Source organism: Phocoena sinus, chromosome 1 (genome assembly GCF_008692025.1).
Source record: "Phocoena sinus isolate mPhoSin1 chromosome 1, mPhoSin1.pri, whole genome shotgun sequence".
NCBI classification, from domain to species: domain Eukaryota; kingdom Metazoa; phylum Chordata; class Mammalia; order Artiodactyla; family Phocoenidae; genus Phocoena; species Phocoena sinus.
Genome location: NC_045763.1, coordinates 142,338,300 through 142,364,336, shown reverse-complemented (window position 1 = coordinate 142,364,336; position 26,037 = coordinate 142,338,300). Strand labels below are relative to the sequence as shown.

General features: G+C 36.8%; 1 long non-coding RNA gene across 2 annotated transcripts in view; it reads right to left on the bottom strand.

Moving 5' to 3' along the window:
• The window catches only part of LOC116759549, a 94,840-nt gene that overhangs the window by 35,344 nt on the left and 33,459 nt on the right, over nt 1-26,037 (bottom strand). For both annotated transcript variants that reach the window (XR_004351470.1, XR_004351472.1), the window contains exon 3: nt 13,135-13,193. This is a non-coding gene — a long non-coding RNA (uncharacterized LOC116759549). The remainder of the gene's footprint in view (nt 1-13,134; nt 13,194-26,037) is intronic.

The following is a 26,037-nucleotide window of genomic DNA, read 5'->3' as shown; positions in this document are numbered from 1 at the left end:
CGCACCAGCATTCGATTATAGGGGTCCCAGAAGAAGAAAAGAAAAAGAAAGGAACTGAGAAAATATTTGAAGAGATTATAGTTGAAAACTTCCCTAATATGGGAAAGGAAACAGAGAATCAAGTTCAGGAAGTGCAGAGAGTCCCATACAGAATAAATCCAAGGAGAAACACACCAAGACATACATTAATCAACCTATCAAAAATGAAACACAAAGAACAAATATTAAAAGCAGCAAGGGGAAAACAACAAATAACATACAAGGGAATCCCCATAAGGTTAACAGCTGATCTTTCAGCAGAAACTCTGCAGGTCAGAAGGGAGTGGCAGGACGTATCTAAACTGATGAAAGGGAAAACCTACAACCAAGATTACTCTACCCAGGAAGGATCTCCTTCAGACTCGACCAAGAAATTAAAACCTTTACAGACAAGCAAACGTTAGGAGATTTTAGCACCACCAAACCAGCTCTACAACAAATGCTAAAGGAACTTCTCTAGGCAGGAGACACAAGAGAAGGAAAAGACCTACAATAATAAACCCAAAACAATTAAGAAAATGGTAATAGGAACATACATATTGATAATTACCTTAAATGTAAATGGATTAAATGCTCCAACCAAAAGACATAGATTGGCTGAATGGATACAAAAACAAGACCAGGAGACACAAGAGGGAGGAGATATGGGGATATATGTATATGTATAGCTGATTCAATTTGTTATAAAGCAGAAACTACTACACCATTGTAAAGCAATTATACTCCAATAAAGATGTGAAAAAAAAAAGAAAAGCAATGAAGAATTACAGTGTTGAAAAATCTTGGGCAGGGGACTGATTACAGTTTGCAAAGTAGAAAGAAAATGATGAAAGCAATATGGTGTGAAAGTTGATTAGGAGTAATGGAGAGAAGTGTGGTTCTAGATTAATGGTATCACTAGACTAGAGGAAGCTAATAAATAAGGTATTTAGTAATGAGAACCTGAATTAAGGAATTGCTATCAGAAACAAGGCTGGAGCATATCTGGGAAATAATTAGATATATAAATACGTATTTTTTGTTAGAATCTACATACATAATTCCTTTCATTTAAAAAAAAACCCTGCTAATTAGCTATACAACCTTTATCCTCTTTTCTTATTATACCCCTAGAGTCTTGCTTCCTCTCTGCCACTCCTCAATCGTTCTTTTTTGACATTCCTGGTTTCTAATTCTTCCCAGAATGTTAATACACTACTTAGCTACCATGATACAGGAATACTATACACTCTTTGAGGAGAAGAGCCAAGTTTTGCTTGTTCGTCATCCAAACATCTGTCAATAGTCTCTAGTACATAGTAGGCACTCATTATATTTTTGTTGAATAAGTAAATAGATAGCTTCCCTTTGATGACATTTGGAAAGTCTACTGTATGTATCAGCTGAAGTTCTTTGTTGCTAAGTACAGAAACCATCTCTGAAGGGACAGTGAGGATGCAAGACTCTGGGGTAATAATAAGGAAAAAGGTAAAAGTCCCATGCTTGATTAATGGGTTTTTTTCTTTTTAATATTTATTTACTTGGCTGCGCCGGGTCTTATTTTCAACATGCAGGACCTTTGTTGCTGTGTGCAGGATCTTTGTTGCAGCATGTGGAATCTTTAGTTGCAGCATGTGGAATCTTTAGCTGCGACATGCGAACTCTTAGTTGTGGCTTGTGGGATCTAGTTCCCCGACGAGGGATCAAACCCGGGCCCCCTACATTGGGAGTGCAGAGGTCTAGCCACTGGACAACCAGGAAAGTCCCTAGCAGGTTTTTTAAACTAAGCAGTAGGAAAATACTGGAAGGCCAGTGGGAGGTTACGAAACCTAAAGAAAGGCTAAGGCAAACTCAGGAACCAAAGCAAATCTTTGAGGTCTAAAATGTAGGAAATATACAAACTTTCTGGGTTAGAGCATTAAAGCATCATTAATGGAATGAATAAAGTTCAATACTTTGTCACCTTGTTCAAGATCAAATTACAAGGTAATAGCATCTAATTGGCAGAATTTGTGTGAAATGCCTAACCATAATTAAGGCTAAAAATCTAAAAATCTGGACACCTAGGATGCAGCCTAGACAGAGTGAAGTCTCAACAAACAGTTGTTCAATGTTCAAAACATGCTCGACCTTTGGTTAGGGAGGGCAAAGCTGATGACTGTCCAATCAGATTATATCCAAAGGGGAAAATGTTAATTCCCTAAAAGCAAATCCCTTGTTAGAAGTAGAACAAGATATTGGGCAGCCACAAACCAATAAATATTCGCCATATCTAAAAACTGCTAAGAACACACAGCTTTCATTATATTCAGAGTAGTCAGGAAATCCTGTAACTAACGCTAGGAAATCCAGTAGCATTAAAAAAAAATAAGGAAATTGGTGAGATTAAATTATCTTTATCAATAAAGTTGGGGTATAAAACCATGATTCCCCCCCCCAATTTCTCTATTTCCTTATTTTTTGATTTCCTTTCCTATTTAGTGCGAAATTAAGGCAATGTGACTTCTGAGATACTACCTACATGCCTTACTTTGTTATTACTCTTTGCAGCTGTTCATACACTCTTTATTCCCTATTCTCCTTCCTCCTTGGAAAGCAAGGAAAGAGATTATTTTCTAATCTGATGATAATTTTTCTCATGTCATTCTTTCTTTCTCTGTTTACTTGCTTCACTCTGGAATTTATCTCCTCCCCCTACTCTAACCCAGCCCCAGTTTATTAACCTTCAAGATATGGTGTAATACTAAACATTTTCTCAACTGAGTCATGTAAATAAGGGTAGTTTTTACTATCAAGTTTAACAATTTGCTATTTGTAAACCTTTGACCTTTGCTAGATCCACATAATATGGGATGTGATCGAATATTATGAAGAGTAAAATTCCCTTTTTACAGAAATAAAAATGTGTTCTATTATTTTAATGTATCATGTGTGTGGTGTCGGTATGATAGCCATGAGTTTTATCTAAAGCCCGGCAACTACTGATTATTATAATGTCATCTCTACCTTGTTGAAAAGCAACACGAGAGGAAATGAGAAAACTCATAATGATATTCACAGTTCAGGATTTTTTCAGAAAAAGCTCCCAGTGAATAATTCTTAGAAGTAGTTATTACAGGCTGACTTTCAGGCTATGAAGAAACAGGGCAGAGTGAAAGGGACACAGTTAGAGTTTAATGGTGGAAGTGTCCCCCAAGTAGTATCCTTGAATGATGTGGAGAATTTGATACTTCCAACAAATCGGAATGATCAAGTATTGTATCTCAGAACAGTGGAAAAGAAAAATGTAGCAATACTGACATTCTGATATACCTGAGACACTATTAATGACTTGTCTGACTACAGTATAGCAATGGTTATACAAACTTGGGTTAAATTCCGCTCTACTATTTATTAACTGCATGGCCCTGGGTAAGGTTTCACTTCTTTTTTTTTTTAATTGTATTTTATTTTATACAGCAGGTTCTTATTAGTTATAAGGTTTCACTTTTTAATCCTCAATCTCTAACATGGAGGTAATAATGCTCTCTTTTCAGAGTTGTTGAAGGAATTAGTAAGACAATATGTGTAACGCTCTTGTCAAGTTACTGACGCATAAGAACTTCATAATAACATGAAGTGAACATTTGTTTTCAGAACATTATCCACGGAGATGTCCAATGGACAACGTGATTTAACACTAAGGACTGAAGAACTTCCTACATGAGAAGATAAAACTTCCAGCTGTACAACACTGAAATAAAGTACATCAATGAGAAAGTAATTTTTTTTAAACTAGAGTGTAATTTCTTTAGAACTTCTAGAGAATGCATCAATTGTCTATCATGATTCTCTCTTGATTTGGGTGAAGGAGAAGTGGCATGATTCTCTTTTTTTATTTAACTTGATTCTGTGAAGATAATTATATATCTAGATTTTAAAAATAGAGCAAATGGAACATTTCTCCAGATTAAAAGAAGATAAAAGGCCATAAAAATAGTAATGAAATAGCACGTCTCTGCCTCTGTCTCTCAGCCACAAGCGGAGGGGCTCTATTTTCTCCCAATTTGTGATTGGAAGCATCTGAGTTCATCATATTTGTGCTTCACAATTAGCACACACACAAGACTTTTCCCTCCTCTAGTCCTTGGTTTCTGTTGTGTCATCTCTGAGAGTGACATCCTCTCCTGCTTCTTTTCCAGGTATTGTGTCTGGTCCATTACTCAATGTGCTCCAAAATCAACCGCAAGTTGAGAAATGTCCCTTATTCTACAGCTTTCCTCCACTCTGTTGCATAGGAACAGAAGGATACAAGGAAGTGTTTCCTTGTCCCCTCAAGTTCTTAGAAACATTGATTTTTATCATCTCCTCTTTTGGGGCTCTGGCACAAGTGTCTGGGGACAAAGGTAAAATAAAGGGGCAAGCTCAGCAGCAAATCCTCAGCTTTACTCAGAATTGCCCTTCCATTATGACACTGATCCTTTGACTTGGGACTGACTCACATTCTCTTAGAATGAGTTCTGTTCCTGGTGGTCCCTCAGTCACTTATGCAAATAGACTCTTTTGGGTTTTTCCAACCCAGTCTTACAGACAACTCAAATATGTCTAAAACCTATGGGGAGCCCAGAAGAAAGGTTCCACTAACAAAGATATTTTTTGCTTCACAGAAAAGGGAAAATTCCCTACAGGATGCCCAAATGCCAGTATAGGGTGTCTACCTTCTGATTACACTCTTGCAGACCATACTGAAGAGCCCTTATTGTCTGATTCACTGGGTCTTTTCAGTTTTCATCTTGTTTGACCTCAGTGTTGTATACTTGGCACCATCTCATTGAAACTTTGTTTTCCCTTGTCTTTGCCAAAGCCATTCTCTCCTGGTTTTCTTTCTGTTTTGTTCCTCGGATAAGAGTGATGATTTCCATGTCTCTAGTTCTGGTCCTGATCATATTTATAACAAGAAGGACATTTATTACTATATCTCTAACTGCTTATTGTACATGTAAAACTGGGTTGTTCCAAAGCTTCTGTCTTACATTTTCAAAACCAGCTTCTGTTTCCTTATTCATTCAGTTCTGTATTTTGTTTCTGTTAATATTGCCATCCATGTACTTCCCTGTTTAAAGACCTCAGACAGCTTCAACTTTTCTTTCTTTTGCTCCCAACATCAGACTCTCATCAGTTATTACACAACGGTGATTATACCCCCAAAGTGCCTCTGAAATACAATCCTTCTTGTGAATTCCACTGTTGTAGCCTTAGTTTGGTCACTCATCATGTCTTAAATAATCAACAATAACACTTTTTGGCCAGCATCTCCCATTCACAGACATCCTTCACAGTAACCCTAAAGTTATCTTTCTAAACACATATCAATTTGGGTCCCTCGATTGGTTAAAAACCTTCACTAATTTCAGTTGCTCATGATCGTTTACAGTGTTTCCAACCAGTATTTCCACCTTCATATCATTCAAGTTTCTTACATTCTAGTTAAAAGAGTCCATCCACCATTTCCTGAATATACTATTCACCTTTCTTCATACTGGTAACTACCCTGGAATGCCTTCTTCCCTTTTTCTATTACATATCCTTATTCAACTTTGTATTCAAATTCCATTTTATAGTCTCTGCCAATGTGCTTCACAAAGTCCATGCTGTCAGAGATTTACACTAGTTTTTGCAGCAAATCAGGCCTACACATTATTTCATTATCTTTGTCTAGAATGTAACAGCATCTTGTTCTTATTGTCTGGCACACACCTGGGAAAGGATAAAAACAAGATGGCAAAAGCAGACTAAACTGAAGATGAAATTTTAAAATAAAAGTATATACTCAATATTTTTGTTAATTGATTAAACAGTGGTTTTCTCAAAATAATAGCTTATTTAGGGTTTTCTATAAACTGTGCCTATTAAAAGGATCTGGATTTAAATATTAAGTGCCAGTTTAAAAAATAAAATCTAAATTTTCTATGGATACCATGATTGTAATGTTAGATTGGCATAAATTAGATGTAATACTCAATAATTGAATTGTTTATGCTTAGATGAAGTAATGACAATTCTTTTGGTTATAAGTAATGGAAACTGACTCTGACTGATTAAGCAAAAAGGGGACTGTATTATAAGGAATTAGTTTTCTTACTGAACACAGGGACAGGCTATGGCTGGCTCAAGCACAACTGAAATGGGAATTTAACTCAGTCAGGGTCTCTCTCAACTTTTGTCTTTGCTTATCTCTGTGAAACTTCACTGGTCTCCTTCTCTTCTCCTCTCCTCCCTCCTCCCCCCCTTCTTCTCTCTCTCTCTTTCTCACCTTTACTCCCTGTTTTCCCCCTTTACTTTTCTTGTTTCCAAGCGCATGTGACAGAAAACAAAACTGCCAACAGAGCCTAAGGTTGAAGTTTAGTCATTTAGTGAGTAACCGTTTTCCCTTTTTCTGACAGTCTAATACCATATTCTTTTTGACCCAACTTGGGTCAGGTGGCTACCTAAAATCTGACAACCGTGGCCAAAACCAAAAGAAAATCAAACAAATCAAAAGCTAGAGCTACAAGTAATTAGCAAAATAAACTGCTTTAGGTTTTATCTCTTCACCTATGATTTAGTTGAAATGACTTGTCACGATTAGCAATATAGAATAGATGATGGTAAAAGAGATAGGATATCTTAAAAGTTGGCCAATCAGTACCTGAATAAGCAAAAATTGACAGCAGAGCAGAATTTACTGAAGGGAATTCTTTGAAACACTAATCCAATCAAATGTCCCAGGGCAAAATTGTTCCAGCATCAATGACATTTTGAAAAATCAGTGTACTACAGCCCTCTACTGGACAGTCACAATACGTATTTATGTTCTAAGGACTCTGGAAAAATAATTCTCTATAAACTCCAGGAAATTGTTCACATTCTAAACTTATTCCTTTTTAATGATTTTTGAAATTATTGTTTTTCTAGCTACCATTTTATGTTATCATTATGATTATTTCGGTTGAGCTGCAAGCCCTTTTATGCTCTTAAGTCCCTGGATATTCTCCAAACTCAGGATGGGTAAGGGCTTGGTTTCCTTAGACAATTTCCAAGAGTCTAGAGCAAGCTGGGGAAGCTAAGAGAAGCTGAGTGTGTTCACTCAGGGGCAAGGTCATTGTCATCACTTTTAATCAACCCTTTGTCAGACTCTACAAATCCTATGTCATATAAAGTTCTGGATAATTTATTATCCTTGTTTTATTATAAAGAAACTAGGATTTTGGAGAAATCTGGTCCAATTTAGCAAAAGAATATTAAGTCAGTTTTCAGGCTTAAGGGTTAAAAATGTATCTAGGTATATTGTTTGTAAGATTGTTAAGTTTACTTTTGTTTTGGACAAAGAATTTATTGTCCAAACTTTGGAAGTTTATTTAACCATTATTACGTGTAATTCTTCTAAGATATAGAAAAAACTGTGGCATAAATTATTTTTATAGGGAAAGTCAGGGGGCAACAGAATCATCCACTAAGTTCTGAATTTTTCATTAAACTCTTAATTTTGATTGGACTTTCCAACTCTTCACCCTCCCCATAAAGCTTTATTTGTAAAAACTTTTTTAAAAAATTAGTTACCCTGGAAGGTGACATATGTTAAAGAGTTAGGCATACATTGTATTTCAACATATATTAAGTCATCATATTGTACAGCATGTTGACACAAAGCCTATAGTGTCATAGGAAACTAAGAATTAATGTATTTTGCATAAGGAGGAAGATGGAATTTTTCCAAGGCAGCTACAGCTGCAAGACAATTTTATAGTTAGGCTGAGTAGTTTTTGCTTTACTGGTGTTTGGGTCTAAAATGTTACTTGTGAGTCACCGAACACAGAGAAGGATCTTAGTGACCCTGAAAACACGCCCTGCCAGGAGTTTTCTGTGTCATTTAAAAAAGGGTCATGGGGCCATCCTACAATGTAATTATGTAATTATGAGAAATTTAAAGGGAAATATTTGAAGATTAAAACTCGGAAAATCCCAAATGCTTCCACTGTGATGGAAAAATCCCATGAACAAATAAATGAAGGATGTATCCAAACGGAAGTCACAAGTAAATTATCAGCATAGGTGTAAATCATGCCCATGTAAATACTGTAAAACAGAGAAACCCATGGGTAGGAGGCAGGGAAGTCTTTCTAAATAGAAATATATTTGCAATCAATAAGAAAAAAAGGCAATTTTTTGCTGTAATCTATACATATGGCTCTAGAATAAGAAAGTATAGAATTAATTGCAAAAACTATTTCAGAATAAGTATAACGATTCCTATGGAATCCTATGACTTCCTTCCTAACGCATTTAGAAATACACTGAAATGGCTAGATTTTATCTGTCTCCTGTATTTTATCTGTGTTTATTTTATGAGAACTTTAATTAAGCTGTATTCTTTTTGAAAGTGAAAATTTGGCTAAACTTCAGAAATTATTTAAACTTCATCTGCGTCTGAATCTAGCAACTTTTTATATTCAGGTTCTTTATAATCTGGGTGTCGGAGAGTAGGAGAATGGTTGGGAAAGCAATTTCCATTTATTTTTACATTCAAACAAAACAAATATTTGTTAGGTCTCTACCAGTCAATTACTCTCTATCAGTCAATATTCTTGGCACTGTGGAAATGGAGGTGACAAGAGGGACAAGTCCCTTTTTCTCACAGAGCTCACTTTCTATTAGGGAGACCAAGCAGTTAAACAAGTAACAAATTTAGACAAGATAACTAAACTGTGATAAGACCTAAAAAAGAGACAAATAGGATAATATAGTAGCATACAATATCTCTGAGACGTGATGTTTGAATTAAGACACAGCTCCAGCCACTTGAAAAAGCTTGGGTGAAAGGGTTTCATTTACAAAAAACAGCAAATGCTAAGACCTCAAGAAGCAAGAGTTTGAATTTATTCTAGGAAAAGAAGAGATTCCAGGGTAACTGCAGCATCAGGAGCAAGGTGACTGGTGTGAAATGAGTCTGATGATGAATGTAGAGCACAGGCTATTGCAAGGAGTTTGTATTTTATTGTAAGTGCAGTGGCAAACCATTGAAGTTTCTTGGTTAGACTCAGTGAATAACATCATAAAACAAAATCATGAGTACTTCAAGACATCAATTAACACTTAGATTATGAGATTATGAATTATTTTGTGAAAGATTTTTTTCCAATCACGAAATCTAACATTTGTCTTCTATATTCTAGGTCATTGCTGAAGACATGAGTGGATCTTTGTTATTAAGTATAGCTATTATTTTAAAGGATATCATTTGGAAAATTAAGGGTTTACCTTTCGAAATGATTAATTTTATAGATCATGAATAAAGAACAATCTAGGTGGAGGAAATGGTTATGGGGTAAAGAGGTAAGAAGGTTTAAGAAGTTAATTCATTTTTATTGTTTTGAGATGAACTAAGGAAGGCTTTCTGAACTAGAGGGTAATCATATTTATTATTTTATATCTGAGTAAAAGTTCATTAGATGCTAATTTTAGTGAATTTGGCAATTACAGAAAGGTACAAAGAAGAAAATAATAATCACCATAATACCATTACTTTCCAGTCTTTCTTAATCATTGTGATATAGATTAGACAAAACTGAAATTTTATAGGATATGAAGTTTTTCAACCCAATTATTTTCACTTAACATTATATTTTTGGTAATAATACCAAAAATTATTGATTGATTCTGAATTCAAAGTGCAATTCCCAGCCAACAGAGAAGTCCTATATTTCTGCTTGCCAAGGATTGGTCCCATGTACCCTAATGTAATGGGACACATTTTAAAAGTAAATAACTGCCATAAGTAAAAAGATCTTTCTGGAGAGAAAAAAAATAATGCTGGAGTTTTTATTAGAGTTATCTGGCTTTAGTCTAAAGGTCAAATGCCATTTATATATTTAATAAATATTATTTATCATGTACTATTTGCCAAGAAAAGTGATCTCTACCCTGATGGAGCCTTCGTTCTAGTGGTGAGACAGGTATCAATCAAGTAATCATACGAATAAACAGTTACGGAGTGTCTTAGGAAAGACACTCAGCACTAGCAGTACTATGAGAAGGACTAACAAGGGACTTGACTTAGCCTAGAGAGGGTCAGGAAAGCTTTCCCCAAAAATGTAACATCTGAGCTGAGATCTGAAAGAGAAATAGAAGTTAACTAGGTATAGAGGAAAACCTCCCAAATAGGAGGGACAATAAATGAAATACTCATTGCTTGAATAAGAACTGTTACGAATCTTGGGAAGGAAAATTTTTCACTAGTTCAAACTACTACCTAAGATTTCGCTAGAGCCTAGTCAGTTTATTAGTCATATTTTATGTATTTACATTAAAGGGCCATGTCGTTTACTAGGCAACCAGCACTAACTCCAAACAGTGATATATAAATACTAAAAGATAATAAGAAATAGCACTGGTTTTTCAGTGCTCTCTTACTTGAAGTATTTGAACCAGAGCCTCAATTAAAATAAAGACCCATGCTTCATACTGTATTATATGTCATTAGGGTATAATTGTGGGGAATGGGAAAGTACAAATACAATTCACCTATTGCTTTCTTTTTTTTTTTTTTTTTGCGGTACACAGGCCTCTTACTGTTGTGGCCTCTCCCGTTGTGGAGCACAGTCCCTGGACGTGCAGGCCCAGAGGCCATGGCTCACGGGCCCAGCCGCTCCGCGGCATGTGGGATCTTCCCGGACCGGGGCACGAACCCGTGTTCCCTGCATTGGCAGGCGGACTCTCAACCACTGCGCCACCAGGGAAGCCCCACCTATTGCTTTTAAAATGGTTTTAGCTGCAAAAATAAGTTATTTTAGCTTTTTACCCACAGTTTATCACATCAATTAGAAAGAAGCCAAATTGCTTAAAGACTTAAATATAAGACAGGATACCATAAAACTCCTAGAAGAGAACATAGGCAAAACATTCTCTGAAATAAATCATAGCAATATTTTCTTAAGTCATTTATCAAGGCAATAGAAATAAAAGCAAAAATAAACAAATGAGATCTAATCACACTTATAAGCTTTTGCACAGCAAAGGAAACCATAAACAAAATGAAAAGACAACGTACAGACTAGGAAACAATATTTGCAAATGATGCAACCTACAAGGGGTTAATTTCCAAAATATATAAACAGCTCATACAACTCAATAACAACCAAAAAAAAAACCCAATCAAAAAATGAGTAGAAGACCTAAATAGACATTTCTCCAAAGAAGACATACAAATGGCCAATAGGCTCATGAAATTCATTTTTTCTCTCTCTCTCTCTTTTTTTTTTTAACATCCTTATTGGAGTATAATTGCTTTACAATGGTGGGTTAGTTGCTGCTTTATAACAAAGTGAGTCAGCTATATGTGTACATATATCCCCATATCCCCTCCCTCTTGTATCTCCCTCCCACCCTCCCTATCCCACCCCTCTAGGTGGTCACAAAGCACCGAGCTGATATCCCTATGCTATGTGGCTGCTTCCCATTAGCTATCTATTTTACATTTGGTAGTTTATATATGTCCATGCCACTCTCTCACTTTGTCCCAGCTTACCCTTCCCACTCCCTGTGTCCTCAAGGAAAGATTCTTGACATCGCTAATTATCAGAGAAATACAAATCAAAACTACAATGAGGTATCACCTCACACCAGTCAGAATGGCCATCATTAAAAAGCCTGCAAACAATAAATGCTGAAGAGGGTATGGAGAAAAGGAAGCCCTCATACACAGTTGATGGGAATGTAAATTGGTGCAGCCACTATGGAAAACAGTATGGAGCTTCCTTAAAAAACTGAGGGGCGCGGCCAGGAAGGCGACCACCTCCTTACCCGTCATGTATCACGTGTTCTTGGGGAACCTGGTGCTAAACCATTCGTAGATGACTTGCTTCTGGGTCAGGGTTTCATATGTAGCAGGGAAGCTCCCTAGCTGCGATCTATTGAAAGTCAGCCCTCGACACAAGGGTTTGTTTCTTTTTAAGTGTAAAAAAAAAAAAAAAATTTTTTTTTTAATTCTATTTTCAGGGAAAAAACTGAAAATAGAGTTACCATATGATCCAGCAATCCCACTCCTGGGCATATATCTGGAGAAAACTCTAGTTTGAAAAGATACATGTACCTCAATGTTCATTGCAGCACTACTTACAATAGCCAAGACAAGGAAGCAACCTAAATGTCCTCAACAGATGAATGGGTAAAGAAGATGTGATATATTTATAGAATGGAATATTACTCATCCATAAAAAAGAATGAAATAATGCCATTTGCAGCAACATGGATGAACCAACAGATTATCGTACTAAGTGAAGTCAGACAGAGAAAGATAAATACTGTGTGATATCACTTACGTGTGGAATCTAAAATATGACACAAATGAACTTATTTACAAAATATAAACAGACTCACAGACACAGAAGACAAACTTATGGTTACCAAAGGGGATAGTGGGGTGGGGAGGGCCAGGAAGAGGGGAGATTAGGAGTTTGGAATTAGTAGATACAAACTGCTATACATAAAATAGATAAACAGCAAGGTCCTACTGTATCACACAAGGAACTATATTCAATATCTTGTAATAATCTATAATGGAAAAGAAAAAAAATATATAAATCAACTATACTTCAATAAAAAGAAAGAAAGAAGCCAAATTGCAAGTCTTTGTCATGGATAAGTGTGTCCAGAAATATGCTTATGATTATCATCAACATTAGAAGTCCTTTGGTATACATTTTAACCAAAGTATCTGAAACTGCCAATAAATAGAAGGAGAATTAGGGTTAGTAGTAGTAGTAGTCGTAGTAGTAGTAGTGTTAGTAGTAGTAGTAATAATAACAGTAATAGTAATAGCAGCAGCATTGTAGTGGTGGTGGTAGTAGTTATAGTAGTAGTAGTTGTAATAGTTACTACTTTATTTTGAATTTACCAGGTTAGTGATTTATTGCAAATACTTACAATTACTGTCAAAGACACATATTATGATTTTTGCTTTACAGAAAATATAGTAGTTTAGGTTCAGAGAGTTTAAATGAGCTATGCAAGATCACACAGTGAGAAATGGAGTGAAGACTCAGCCCTGGTCTCCCTGGCTCTCTGTTCTCGATGAATGTTGCTTGGAGCCAGAGGACTTACCTGGTTCTCTTCTAAGAACGTCAATTTCTTTCAGGGTCACTCTCTGACTGTTTTCATAGCTGTAAAACAGTGATGCCCCGTTTACATTCCATGTAAATTAGGTTAGAGTAAAGCAGAAAATTCACTTAAAAATTATAAAAAATTTCTTCCAAAGTGCTAGACCAATGCTCAAGAACATGTTTATTAATAGAATGTCTGAGGAAAGATATATAGATGTTTCTGGTACAAAAACAGATAAAATGCTCTACAAAAAGGGTGTTATTATATAAAAATAACCAACAATATTTGCAAGAAGTACCAGCACAGTAATGCTTTTGATAATCATTTCCTTAATTTTTGAAATCTTACCTAGTTCCTATAATCCCCAGATAATGAGGACCATTTTCTAAACAGAAACAACAGTTAAAGAGATATTAGATCTTATTTTCATTGAGCCAGAAAGGAGAGAATTAGAAATAGAATGCTGCAGAAACTTATTATAATGTAATACTGGATTTATTAGCAATAAGGGTCATATCCAATTCAAATTAAAAGACATTTTCTATAAAAAATTACAATGTAATATCCTTTCAGCTGGGGAGTGATAGAACCAATGATTAAAACCATGGGACTTGGAAGTCTAGAGACTTCCCTGGTGGTCCAGTGGTTAAGACTCTGCCCTTCCAATGCAGGGGACATGGGTTCAATCCCTGGTTGGGGAACTAAGATCCCACATAGCCAGAAAAAAAAGAAAAAGAATGAAGAGAAAGGAAAACCATGTGTCTAATCTGGGTTTGCTGTTTTTTATCCATGTCTTTAGTAAATTTTAGACTAAGTGACAGGCAGATTTTATTGGAAATAGATGAACTAAATTCCTCACACATGTACAAACTTAGCAATGTCACATAATTTAGTCTGGGTAAGGGTAGTAGGTGAAAATACAGTTATATACAAGGAAAGATGAAAAAAAAACAAGCATTAACAAAATTCTGTTTCCTCTAGGTAAAATGGAATATAAACAAAAAAAGGTTATAAGAAGATACAGTTATCATAAAAATTATATTAGGAAGTTTTACCATCATTTCTTGAAAATCACTAGTGAAGGAAAAAATTGCCTTATCTTTTCTCATTTATACAAAACCAGTATGAAAATGAGACCATTGCTCATGCCAGAACCTGAGTTTGATCTGGTAATTCCCTCTCCTTCACATTATGCAACAGTCCTGCCTGTAATAATCAGACTGAGAGTAAGAGAGAGAGAGAGAGAGAAAGGAAGAGAGAATAAGACTGAGTATATCCTAGTAAGAATTTGTCAGAATTAGGCTGTTAAGATAGTTACATGCCATAAAGAGAAAGCTTCCTCTCTATAGGACCTGACTACTTATCCAGGGCCACAATCTGACTTAAGTTTGAAAAGAGGCTTTTTATTCTGACAGTGCTACACAACTGCAAAAAAACTTACCCAAGCCAGTTACTTGTATTAATAAACATAGACCTTTTTAAAAATTGAAGTATAGTTGACTTATAATATTATATTAGTTTCAGGTACAATATAATAATTTGCTATTTTTATAGCTTATACTCTATACAAAGTTATAAAATATTGACTATATTCCCTCATAACTTATTTATTATGCATTACATCCTCATAACTTATTTATACTATACATAGAAGTTCTACCTCTTAATCTCCTTCACCTATTTTGCCCCTCTCCCACCCCTCTCTCCTCTGGTAGTCACTAGTTTGTTCTCTGTATCTCTGAGTCTGTTTCTGTGTTGTTATATTTGCTCATTTATTTTATTTTTTAGATTCCACATATAAGTGAATGAGTCAAGAATATACAGTGGGGAAAAGACAGTCTTTTCAATAAGTGGTTTTGGCAAAACTGGACACCTACAGGAAAAAGAATGAAACTAGAACATTCCCTCACACAATATACAAAAGTAAACTCAAAATAGTTTAAAGTCCTAAATATAAGACCTGAAACCATAAAACTCCTAGAGGAAAACATAGGCAGTATGCTCTTTGACATTGGTCTTAGCAATATTTTTTGGATTTGTCTCCTCAGGCAAGGAAAACAAAGGCAAAAATAAACAAGTGGGACCAACTCAAATGTAAAAGCTCTTGCACAGCAACAGAAACCATCAATGTAATGAAATGGCAACCTACTGAATGGGAGAAAATATTTGCAAATGACATGTTCAATAAGGGGCTAATATCCAAAATATATAAAGAATTCACACAACTCAATATCAAAAAGGCAAATCACCCAGTTACAAAATGGACAGAGGATCTGAATAGGCATTTTCCCAAAGAACACATATAATTGACCAACAGACACACGAAAAGATACTCAGCATACTAATCATCAGGGAAATGCAAATAAAAACCACAATGAGCTATCACCTCACACAGTCAGAATGGCTATCATCAAAAAGAAAAGAATAAGTGTTGACGAGGGTGTGGAGAAAAGGGGACTCTTGTGCACCGTTGATGGGGATGTAAATTGGTACAGCCACTAAGGAAAATAGTATGGAGTGTTCTCAAAAAATTAAAAATAGAACTGCTGTATGATCCAGCAATTCCACTCAACATAGACTTTTATTCATAAATCTGATCATTAGACATTTGAAGAAAACAAAATGAAGAGAAAGATAAGATAAACTAAGAGAACAGTGAATTCAAAAGGAAAAGATCATGTAAAAATAAAAGAAGGAAAGTGTTGAATGTTTAATCATTGTACTCAGAGAAATTAGAGAATATTGCATTCATGAAATAAAAACAGTATTACACTAAAGGAGCAATCAGAGAAAAATAAACAGATTTTAGATAGTGAAATATTGACTAAAAATTAAACAGAAAGGCAAATTAAGAGAATTAATAGGCTTGAAAAGCCGAATTATTAACTGGGAAGATAAGGAAATATTCCAGAATATAGAGCAAAATAATGAAGAAAATAGTGGGACTGTTAAGAAACAGGATAAACATAAAAGGCCCAATTCATCTCCAAGGTTGCAGGATACAGGTTAATATACAATAGTCAATTGCTTTCCTATATACCAACAATGAACAAGTAGAATATGAGACTAAAAAATACAATACCATTTACATTAGCATCCCCCCAAATGTAATGCTTAAGTATGTCTAACGAAAATGTACAAGGTCTATATTAGGGAAACCAAAAAACTCTCAGGAATGAAATCAGAGAAGAACTAAATAAGTGGAGAAATATTCCAAAGTTATGGATAGGAAGACTCAATATTCAATAGTGTCAAGATGTACTTCCCAAGTGTCCTTTAGATTCAGTGCAATCCAAATAAAAATCTCAGCAAGACATTTTATACATATATTGACAAACTGATTCTACAGTTTATATGAAGAGACAAAAGACCCAGAATAGCCGACAATATTGAAGAAGAGCAAATTTGGAAGACTGACGCTGCTTGACTTCAAGACTTAGTTTAAAGCTACACTAGGAGGAGCTTCAAGATGGCGGAAGAGTAAGACCCGGAGATCACCTTCCTCCCCACAGATACACCAGAAATACATCTACACGTGGAACAACTCCTACAGAACACCTACTGAACGCTGGCAGAAGACCTCAGACTTCCCAAAAGGCAAGAAACTCCCCACTTACCTGGGTAGGGCAAAAGAAATAACAGGGAGGGTGCTGTGAGAGAGGAAAGCTTTCCACACACTAGAAGCCCCTTCGCGGGCGGAGACTGCGGGTGGCGGAGGGGGGGGAGCTTCGGAGCTGCGGAGGAGAGCACAGCAACAGGGGTGCGGAGGGCAAAGTGGGGAGATTCCCACACAGAGGATTCGTGCCGACCAGCACTCACCTGCCCCAGAGGCTTGTCTGCTCACCCGCCGGGGCGGGCGGGGCTGGGAGTTGAGGCTTGGGTTTCGGTCGGAGCGCCGGGAGAGGACTGGGGTTGGCGGCGTGAACACAGCCTGAAGGGGGCTAGTGCGCCACAGCTAGCCAGGAGGGAGTCCGGGAAAAAGTCTGGAGCTGCCGAAGAGGCAAGAGACTTCTTGCCTGTTTGTTTCCCGGTGAGCGAGGAGAAAGGATTAACAGCGCCGCCTAAAGGAGCTGCAGAGACGGGCGCGAGCCGCAGCTATCAGCGCAGACCCCAGAGACGGGCCTGGGACGCTAAGGCTGCTGCTGCCGCCACCAAGAAGCCTGTGTGCGAGCACAGGTCACTGTCACACTTCCCTTCCCGGGAGCCCGCCACTGCCAGGGTCCCTGGATCCAGGGACAACTTCCCTGAGAGAACACACAGCGCGCCTCAGGCTGGTGTAACGTCCTGCCGGCCTCTGCCGCCGCAGGCTCGCCCCGCACTCCGTACCCCTCCCACCCCCGGCCTGAGTGAGCCAGAGTCCCCGAATCAGCGGCTCCTTTAACCCCGTCCTGTCTGAGCGAAGAACAGACGCCCTCAGGCAACCTACACACAGAGGCGGGGCCAAATCCAAAGCTGAGCCCTGGGAGCTGTGAGAACAAAGAAGAGAAAGGGAAATCTCTCCCAAGAGCCTCAGGAGCAGCGGATTAAAGCTCCACAATCAACTTGATGTACCCTGCATCTGTGGAATACCTGAATAGACAATGAATCATCCCAAATTGAGGAGGTGGACTTCGGGAGCAATGATATATATATATATATTTCCCCCTTTTTCTCTTTTTGTGTGTATCTGTATGCTTCTATGTGTGATTTTGTCTGTATAGCTTTGCTTTTACCATTTGTCCTAGGGTTCTCTCTATTTTATTTTTTTTATTACTTAAAAATCTTTTTTTAATAATTATTTTTTATTTTAATAATTTTATTTTACTTTATTTTATTTTATCTTCTTTCTTTCTTTCTTTCTTTCCTCCCTTTTGTTCTTAGCTGTGTGGAGGACAGGCTCTTGGTACTCCAGCCAGGCGTCAGGGCTGTGCCACTGAGGTGGGAGAGCCAAGTTCAGGACACTGGTCCACAAGACACCTCCCCGCTCCACATAATATCAAACGGCAAAAATCTCCCAGAGATCTCCATCTCAACGCCAAGACCCAGCTCGACTCAATGACCAGCAAGGCACAGTGCTGGACACCCTATGCCAAACAACTAGCAAGACAGGAACACAACCCCGTCCATTAGCACAGAGGCTACCTAAAATCATAGTAAGGCCACAGACACCCCAAAACACACCACCAGACGTGGACCTGCCCACCAGAAAGACAAGATCCAGCCTCATCCACCAGAACACAGACAACAGTCCCCTCCACCAGGAAGCCTACACAACCCACTGAACCAACCTTAGCCACTGGGAACAGACACAAAAACAATGGGAACTACGAATCTGCAGCCTGTGAAAAGGAGACCCCAAACACAGTAAGTTAAGCAAAATGAGAAAACAGAGAAACACACAGCAGATGAAGGAGCAATGCAAAAACCCACCAAACCTAACCAATGAAGAAGAAATAGGCAGTCTACCTGAAAAATAACTCAGAATAATGATAGTAAATATGATCCAAAATCTTGGAAATAGAATGGAGAAAATGCAAGAAAGATTCAACAAGGACCTAGAAGAACTAAAGAGCAAACAGTGATGAACAACACAATAAATGAAATTAAAAATTCTCCAGAAGGGATCAATGGCAGAATAACTGAGGCAGAAGAATGGATAAGTGACCTGGAAGATAAACTAGTGGAAATAACTACTGCAGAGCAGAATAAAGAAAAAAGAATGAAAAGAATTGAGGACAGACTCAGAGACCTGTGGGACAACATTAAATGCACCAATATTCGAATTATAGGGGTCCCAGAAGAAGAAGAGAAAAAGAAAGGGACTGAGAAAATATGTGAACAGATTATAGTTGAAAACTTCCCTAATATGGGAAAGGAAATAATCGAGTCCAGGAAGCACAGAGAATCCCATACAGAATAAATCCAAGGGGAAACATGGCAACACATATTAATCAAACTATCAAAAATTAAATACAAAGAACAAATATTAAAAGAAGCAAGGGAAAAACAACAAATAACACATAAGTTAATCCCCATAAGGATAACTGCTGATCTTTCAGCAGAAACTCTGCAAGTCAGAAGGGAGTGGCAGGACATATTTAACAAAATGAGGGAGAAAAACCTACAACAAAGATTACACAGCAAGGATCTCATTCAGATATGATGGAGAAATTAAAACCTTTACAGACAAGCAAAAACTAAGAGAATTCAGCACCACCAAACCAGCTCTACAACAAATGCTAAAGGAACTTCTCTAGGCAGGAAACACAAGAGAAGGAAAAGACCTACAATAATAAACCCAAAACAATTAAGAAAATGGTAAAAGGTATATACATATCAATAATTACCTTAAATATAAATGGATTAAATGCTCCAACCAAAAGACATAGATTGGCTGAATGGATACAGAAACAAGACCCGTATATATGCTGTCTACAAAAGACCTACTTCAGACCTAGGGACACAAACAGACTGAAAGTGAGGGGATGGAAAAAGATATTCCATGCAAATGGAAATCAAAAGAAAGCTGGAGTAGCAATTTTCATATCAGGCAAAGTAGACTTTAAAACAAAGACTATTACAAGAGACAAAGAAGGACACTACATATGATCAAGGGATCAATCCAAGAAGAAGATATAACAATTGTAAATATTTATGCACCCAACATAGGAGCACCTCAATACATAAGGCAAATACTAACAGCCATAAAAGGGGAAATCGACAGTAACACATTCATAGTAGGGGACTTTAACACCCCACTTTCACCAATGGACAGATCATCCAAAATGAAAATAAATAAGGAAACACAAGCTTTAAATGATACATTAAACAAGATGACTTAATTGATATTTACAGGACATTCCATCCCCAAACAATAGAATACACATTCTTCTCAAGTGCTCATGGAACATTCGCCAGGACAGTTCATATCTTGGGTCACAAATCAAGCCTTGATAAATTTAAGAAAATTGAAATCGTATCAAGTATCTTTTCCGACCACAACGCTATGAGACTAGATATCAATTACAGGAAAAAATCTGTAAGAAATACAAACACATGGAGGCTAAACAACACACTACTTAATAACCAAGAGATCACTGAAGAAATCAAAGAGGAAATCAAAAAGTACCTAGAAACAAATGACAATGAAAACATGACAACCCAAAACCTATGGGATGCAGCAAAAGCAATTCTAAGAGGGAAGTTTATAGCAATACAATCCTACCTTAAGAAACAAGAAACATCTCAAATAAACAACCTAACCTTACATCGAAAGCAATTATAGAAAGAAGAACAAAAAAACCCCAAAATTAGCAGAAGGAAAGAAATCATAAAGATCAGATTAGAATTAAATGAAAAAGAAATGAAGGAAACAAGAGAAAATATCAGTAAAACTAAAAGCTGGTTCTTTGAGAAGGTAAACAAAATTGATAAACCATTAGCCAGACTTATCAAGAAAAAAAGGGAGAAGACTCAAATCAATAAAATTAGAAATGAAAAAGGAGAAGTTAACAACTGACACTGCAGAAATACAAAGGATCATGAGAGATTACTACAAGCAACTCTATGCCAATAAAATGGACAACCTGGAAGAAATGGACAAATTCTTAGAAATGCACAGCCTTCTGAGACTGAACCAGGAAGAAATAGAAAATATGAACAGACCAATCACAAGCACTGAAATTGAAACTGTGATTTAAAATCTTCCAACAAACAAAAGCCCAGGACCAGATGGCTTCACAGGCGAATTCTCTCAAACATTTAGAGAAGAGCTAACACCTATCCTTCTCAAACTCTTCCAAAATATAGCAGAGGGAGGAACACTCCCAAACACTCCCAAATGGATTAAAGACCTAAATGTAAGGCCAGACACTATAAAACTCTTAGAGGAAAACATAGGCAGAACACTCTTTGACATAAATCACAGCAAGATCCTTTTTGATCCACGTCCTAGGGAAATGGAAATAAATGATGGATATATGTCCAAACCCATAGAATATATAGCACTAATAGTGAACCCTAAGGTAAACTGAATACATTAGGTGATTAAGATGTGTCCATGTAGATCATTCTCTGTAAAACTATACAATTCTGGTGAATGATGTTGATAATGGGTGAGGCTCTACATATGTGTGGGCAGGATAATCTCTGTACCTTCCTCTTAATTTTATTGTAAACCCAAACTGCTCTGAAAAACAAACCAACCCACAAAAGTTCAATTTGAAAAAGCCCAAAGTGCCAAGCAAGGTGAATGAAGAAAAACCCATACTGAGGTGACCAGGCCTGTACTCCCCTCTCAAGGTGTAAGCCCTCCTGTGCTTGCACCATCTTTTCCTTCTTCCCCCCCTCTTAGAAAGGAGGATGCATCCGTCCCCATCTCAAAAGCTAATCTCCCCACTTGTACCCTGGTCTGAGAACTCACATCTGCTCAAGGTTTACCCGCTCAGTGAGCCCCTTTCCCTCCAGCTGTATTATTTCCATCAATGGGCAAATATGTTGTAGAATTCTTATCCTAAAGCAACAACAAAAATCCTCCCCTTACTTACATTCTATTTTATATCCTACCTCATTTTTCAGCTCTTCTTGGGAGCTTCCCTTTGCTGTCAAAATGTTTAAAAAATAAGAGATAATTTCTTCCCTCACTAATGTATATTTTTAAAAAAAGAATTGTATTTCCTCCAGTTCTTCATTTACCACCCACTTATCAGCCCACTTCTATCTGGATTCCACTCCCGGAAGTTCACTGAAACTACTTTTTTAAAGGATACTGGAGGAGTTTGAATTGGAGTTTGATGCAGCTGATCACTCCTTCCTTCTCTGAAATTTACATGCTCCTGACTCTTAAATAGTTGGCTTCTCTCCTTCACAGTCTCCTTTGCTGATTCCTTCTCCCTTACTAAACCCCTAAGTGATAGATTCCTTCAGATCTTACACTCTTCCTGATGTCTTCTCTTTCTCTGCTCTTTCTAGTTTATCTCATAATCCCCATGGTGTAGCTTCTACAGGTGTGCTGTCAATTCCCATATCTATATTTCTAGAGAGACTTCTCCACTAAGTGCCAGACTTACATATCCAGTTTCCTCCCTGACATCTCAACCTGTATATCTTACCAACATTTCCAATTTAAAATGTTCAAAACATGAAATGAAATGAAACCTGGTTCTCACCTACAGCTCAAAGCTTCCCTATCTCAGAAAATGAAATTACAATATACCCAATAGCTCACATCAAAAACTCTGAGTCATAATTGATTTCTCCCTTACCCATACTCTCTATATCCATTCTATTCTTCCTCTAAGATAGATCATCACCCTTCCCACCTCTCTGTATTTCCTCTATTATAAATTATCTATTATAGTGACTTGTGGAATTATAGTCTCATTCAGTTACACTGTGATGTTTATAAATATAATCCCATGTAATCTTCATAATAATCATGTGATGTGGAGTAGAGAGAAAATGGACTCTTATTCAAGGTAATTAATTTGACCAGGTTCCCACAGTAAGTGGTAGTGGTGCAGATGAAACACAAAACTAGCGTTTCCAAGTATGTGAACAAATGATAACTAACATTTGATTACCTGCTGTGTGTTAAGCATTTTCCATATTTTGTCTCATTTAGTGCTTAGAAAAAGAAGGTATAATTGTTATCATTTCTTAAATAAAATTCAGATGCATTACATCAGTTGTCCAAAATTAGAGTTCTCTGCTCCCAGTTTCAACTTCCTCTTTTCCATTCTTCTCAATCCTATCATAGACAATTGTCAAAACTCTGTAATGGTTCAGAATTGGCTACAGAATAATATCCTTCTCATGGCATTTAGATGCTTTTATGACCTGGCCCCTGCCTTTCTTTCCAACTCCATTTGTTACTACTTCTCACCACATCTCCTGGATTCCAACCATATCAACCGCTTTAGAGATTCGGTTTGAACATTCTGTACTCCTTCTTTATGTCTTTATCTGAGCTATTTTTTCTGCCTTGAATGTGCTTCCTACATATAATGGCCATTGCGGTTGCCTTGCTACCATCTGTTTTGTTTCTTTCTGTAGCTATTCCTCTTTCTGTTTAAATATCCACACTTCCCTAGTGATATAGATTAAGCTTGGCTCAACCCTAGCTAAAAAGCATGATTTTATATCCTGGTTACAGTTCTTCATTCAGATGAACCAGTTACAGACAGTGAGAGATAAGATGAGGTTTATGTGAAAAATATTTCCTGACTCTTCCGAGGGGGTCTTGAAATTGACATTCTTTCCTCCTCTCCTGCAATTGATGTGTAGTGTGTAGCTGTCTTATGAACCTGAAGATGAATGAGTCTTAAACTGAAGCTTGAGTCTTTGGAAGGCAGAGGAGAGGAAGGATTATATCGGGTCCTTCCTTGGTGATGTCACTGAGCGGCTGAAACAAACCAACGCCGAAGTTCACTTTGTCTCTTGACCTTCCAGTTTTGCTGATCACTTTTATTGACAGATCTTTCTGCTACTTGCAAGTGAAAACTAATGTAGCTAAAAGTTATATTACATTTTATCATATAAATATCAATTAATAATAGGCCTCCTTTAATTTCTCAGTCTAAGTTAGGTATTCTTCCCTCAGTGAATGTTCCTTCTGCATAACTCTACCAAAGCCTATACTACATTGATTTACTTATTAGCCTGCTTCCCCAGGAGACTGAACATCTTCAGGAAAAGAGTTCATGTTATATGCTGCTCTATCAGTTTGTTATAAGACAATGTGCACAGAAACAGCCCACCATCCCTCCCCCAAACATTCTTTTTTAATACAAGGTTATCAAACTCAGCACTATCGTTATTTGGGGCTAGATATATCTTGATTGTAGAGGGCTATCCTGTGCAATGTATAATATTTTGTAGCATCCTTGGACTCTACTCACTAGAGGCCAGTAACACTACCCCTCCCCTCAATTTGTAACAATAAAAAATGTCTCCAGGAATTAACGAATATCCCCTGGGAGGTAAAACTGTCCCTAGCTGGGAACTACTGGCCTAACATAATGACCAACAGTTTAGATTTTATTATAATCATTCTCTTGGGGTTTTAAGCCAATGGCAACTTATAGAAGTTAATCCTTCAAGGATCATATTATATCCACCCTTGAATATAGACAGAAAGGTGAAGGGCCCCACAAAGGGCAAAGTATATTGGTTTCACATGAAACTATTGGTTTCGTAAGTAATAAAGGAGTGCTAGGGTAAACTCCACCTTTACTGGGCACAGCATGTGATCTCACACGCCAAACCTGCTTTTCTCATAAGCCAATCCTTCTCCAGAAACTTCTCATTCCAAAGGGATAGGTCACTTTCATCATTGGAAAAGGAAGAACCAAAAAGAGGAGAAAATTTCCTATATATAAGAAATACTATACTAGGCACCTATAACAGAATTTGGCACCAAACTTCTTTCATCACCTCCTCATTTCTTACACATACCCAACCTAATCCCTAAATTGTTTCTTCCCACTTACAGTGAGATCTTTCAAACTGTTACTAATTATAAATTCCTTCAGAGTTGAGGTGTTTTCACTGAGAGTGAACATGCAGGTTCCTGAGCCCACACAACCTCCTTGGCCTCAGGGCAAGCACTTCTGCCTTGAAATGCCTTCTCTAATAGACAGGATGATGAAAACGGAAGCTGTAGAACTGAGTGAACCAAGCCAAAAACCTTGTTTGAATGATTAAGTGTTCTCTAATATATAAAGGATTCAGAGATGGTGCAAAATGAATGCACCTGGCTATGATCTGACACAATAATCTGTAGTTCTTATCTTTATGTCCAAGGTATGTTTGTATTTCTACCAAATCACTACTTGAATACCTCATTTTGATAAATGTGAAAATTAATTATTGTAGGTGAAATATATAACTTATAAACATACATTCTGACTCTCTTTTCCCCTATTAGGTTGATGCAAACACAATGTTTGCCTTTGAACCTAGATGTAGATTTGAGATGTAGAAAATATTAATTTTCATATATATGTTTATTTAAAAGTTTATAAGACCTCAATTGAAAGTCTTAATTCCATGCACAAGGAAACAAATGAAAAGCAGAAAGTTATATATAACATTAATAATAAGGTCATCGATGTACTTAAGAATGATAGTAATGTATGGTATGGTTCATTCCCCAGATATTCCAGGAAACAATATAATTTTGGCAATTGATCTAACCATAGATGGAGGTTCTTTCTGTAGAACAGAGATTTTACATTGAAAAAATTAGGTCACAACCATAAAATAATTTCCCTGGAACCTGAAATGGAAGACTGTAATGGGCATTTTTATGGTTTGCTTTGTAGAAGACAAAATTCTTTAGAATTAGCTTGGGGGTAGATGTCTAGTCTAGATATTTTTACTGTCCTAGAAACCTATGAATATTTTGAATAGTTAACAGCACCAAAATATTAACTGATATAATAAATTCTCCTATTTTATTATGATTCTATATCCTGATTCATGTGAAGGCACTTTTCTCTAGCTTTATATCCTGTCTAATAATAACCATCCTATCTACTAAATTCTTATAATATACCAAGAATGCATATATTATGTCAATTAATTACTTTCCCCCCAAATAATTCTGAGGTTGTACTATTATTTCTATTTTACAGATGAGAAAACTGAGCTTAGAGAAGTCAATAACTTTCCCAAAGTCATAGAGCTTGCAAGAAACAACAACAAAAAAGAAAGGCAATCAGTATCTTGTCCATCAGATAGACTCATAAGCCAAAAGGGATCATATGAGTCCTTGTGTTCCACTGAAAGAGGAGTCTTACTTATCAGATATGTAGATGACATAAAGCCGGAAGTGAAATCTAATAAAAGTTACAATGAACATAGCAAGCTAAAAAAGCAGATCCAAAGTCAGCAAGATGAAATTATTATAAAGGTGGATGTAGT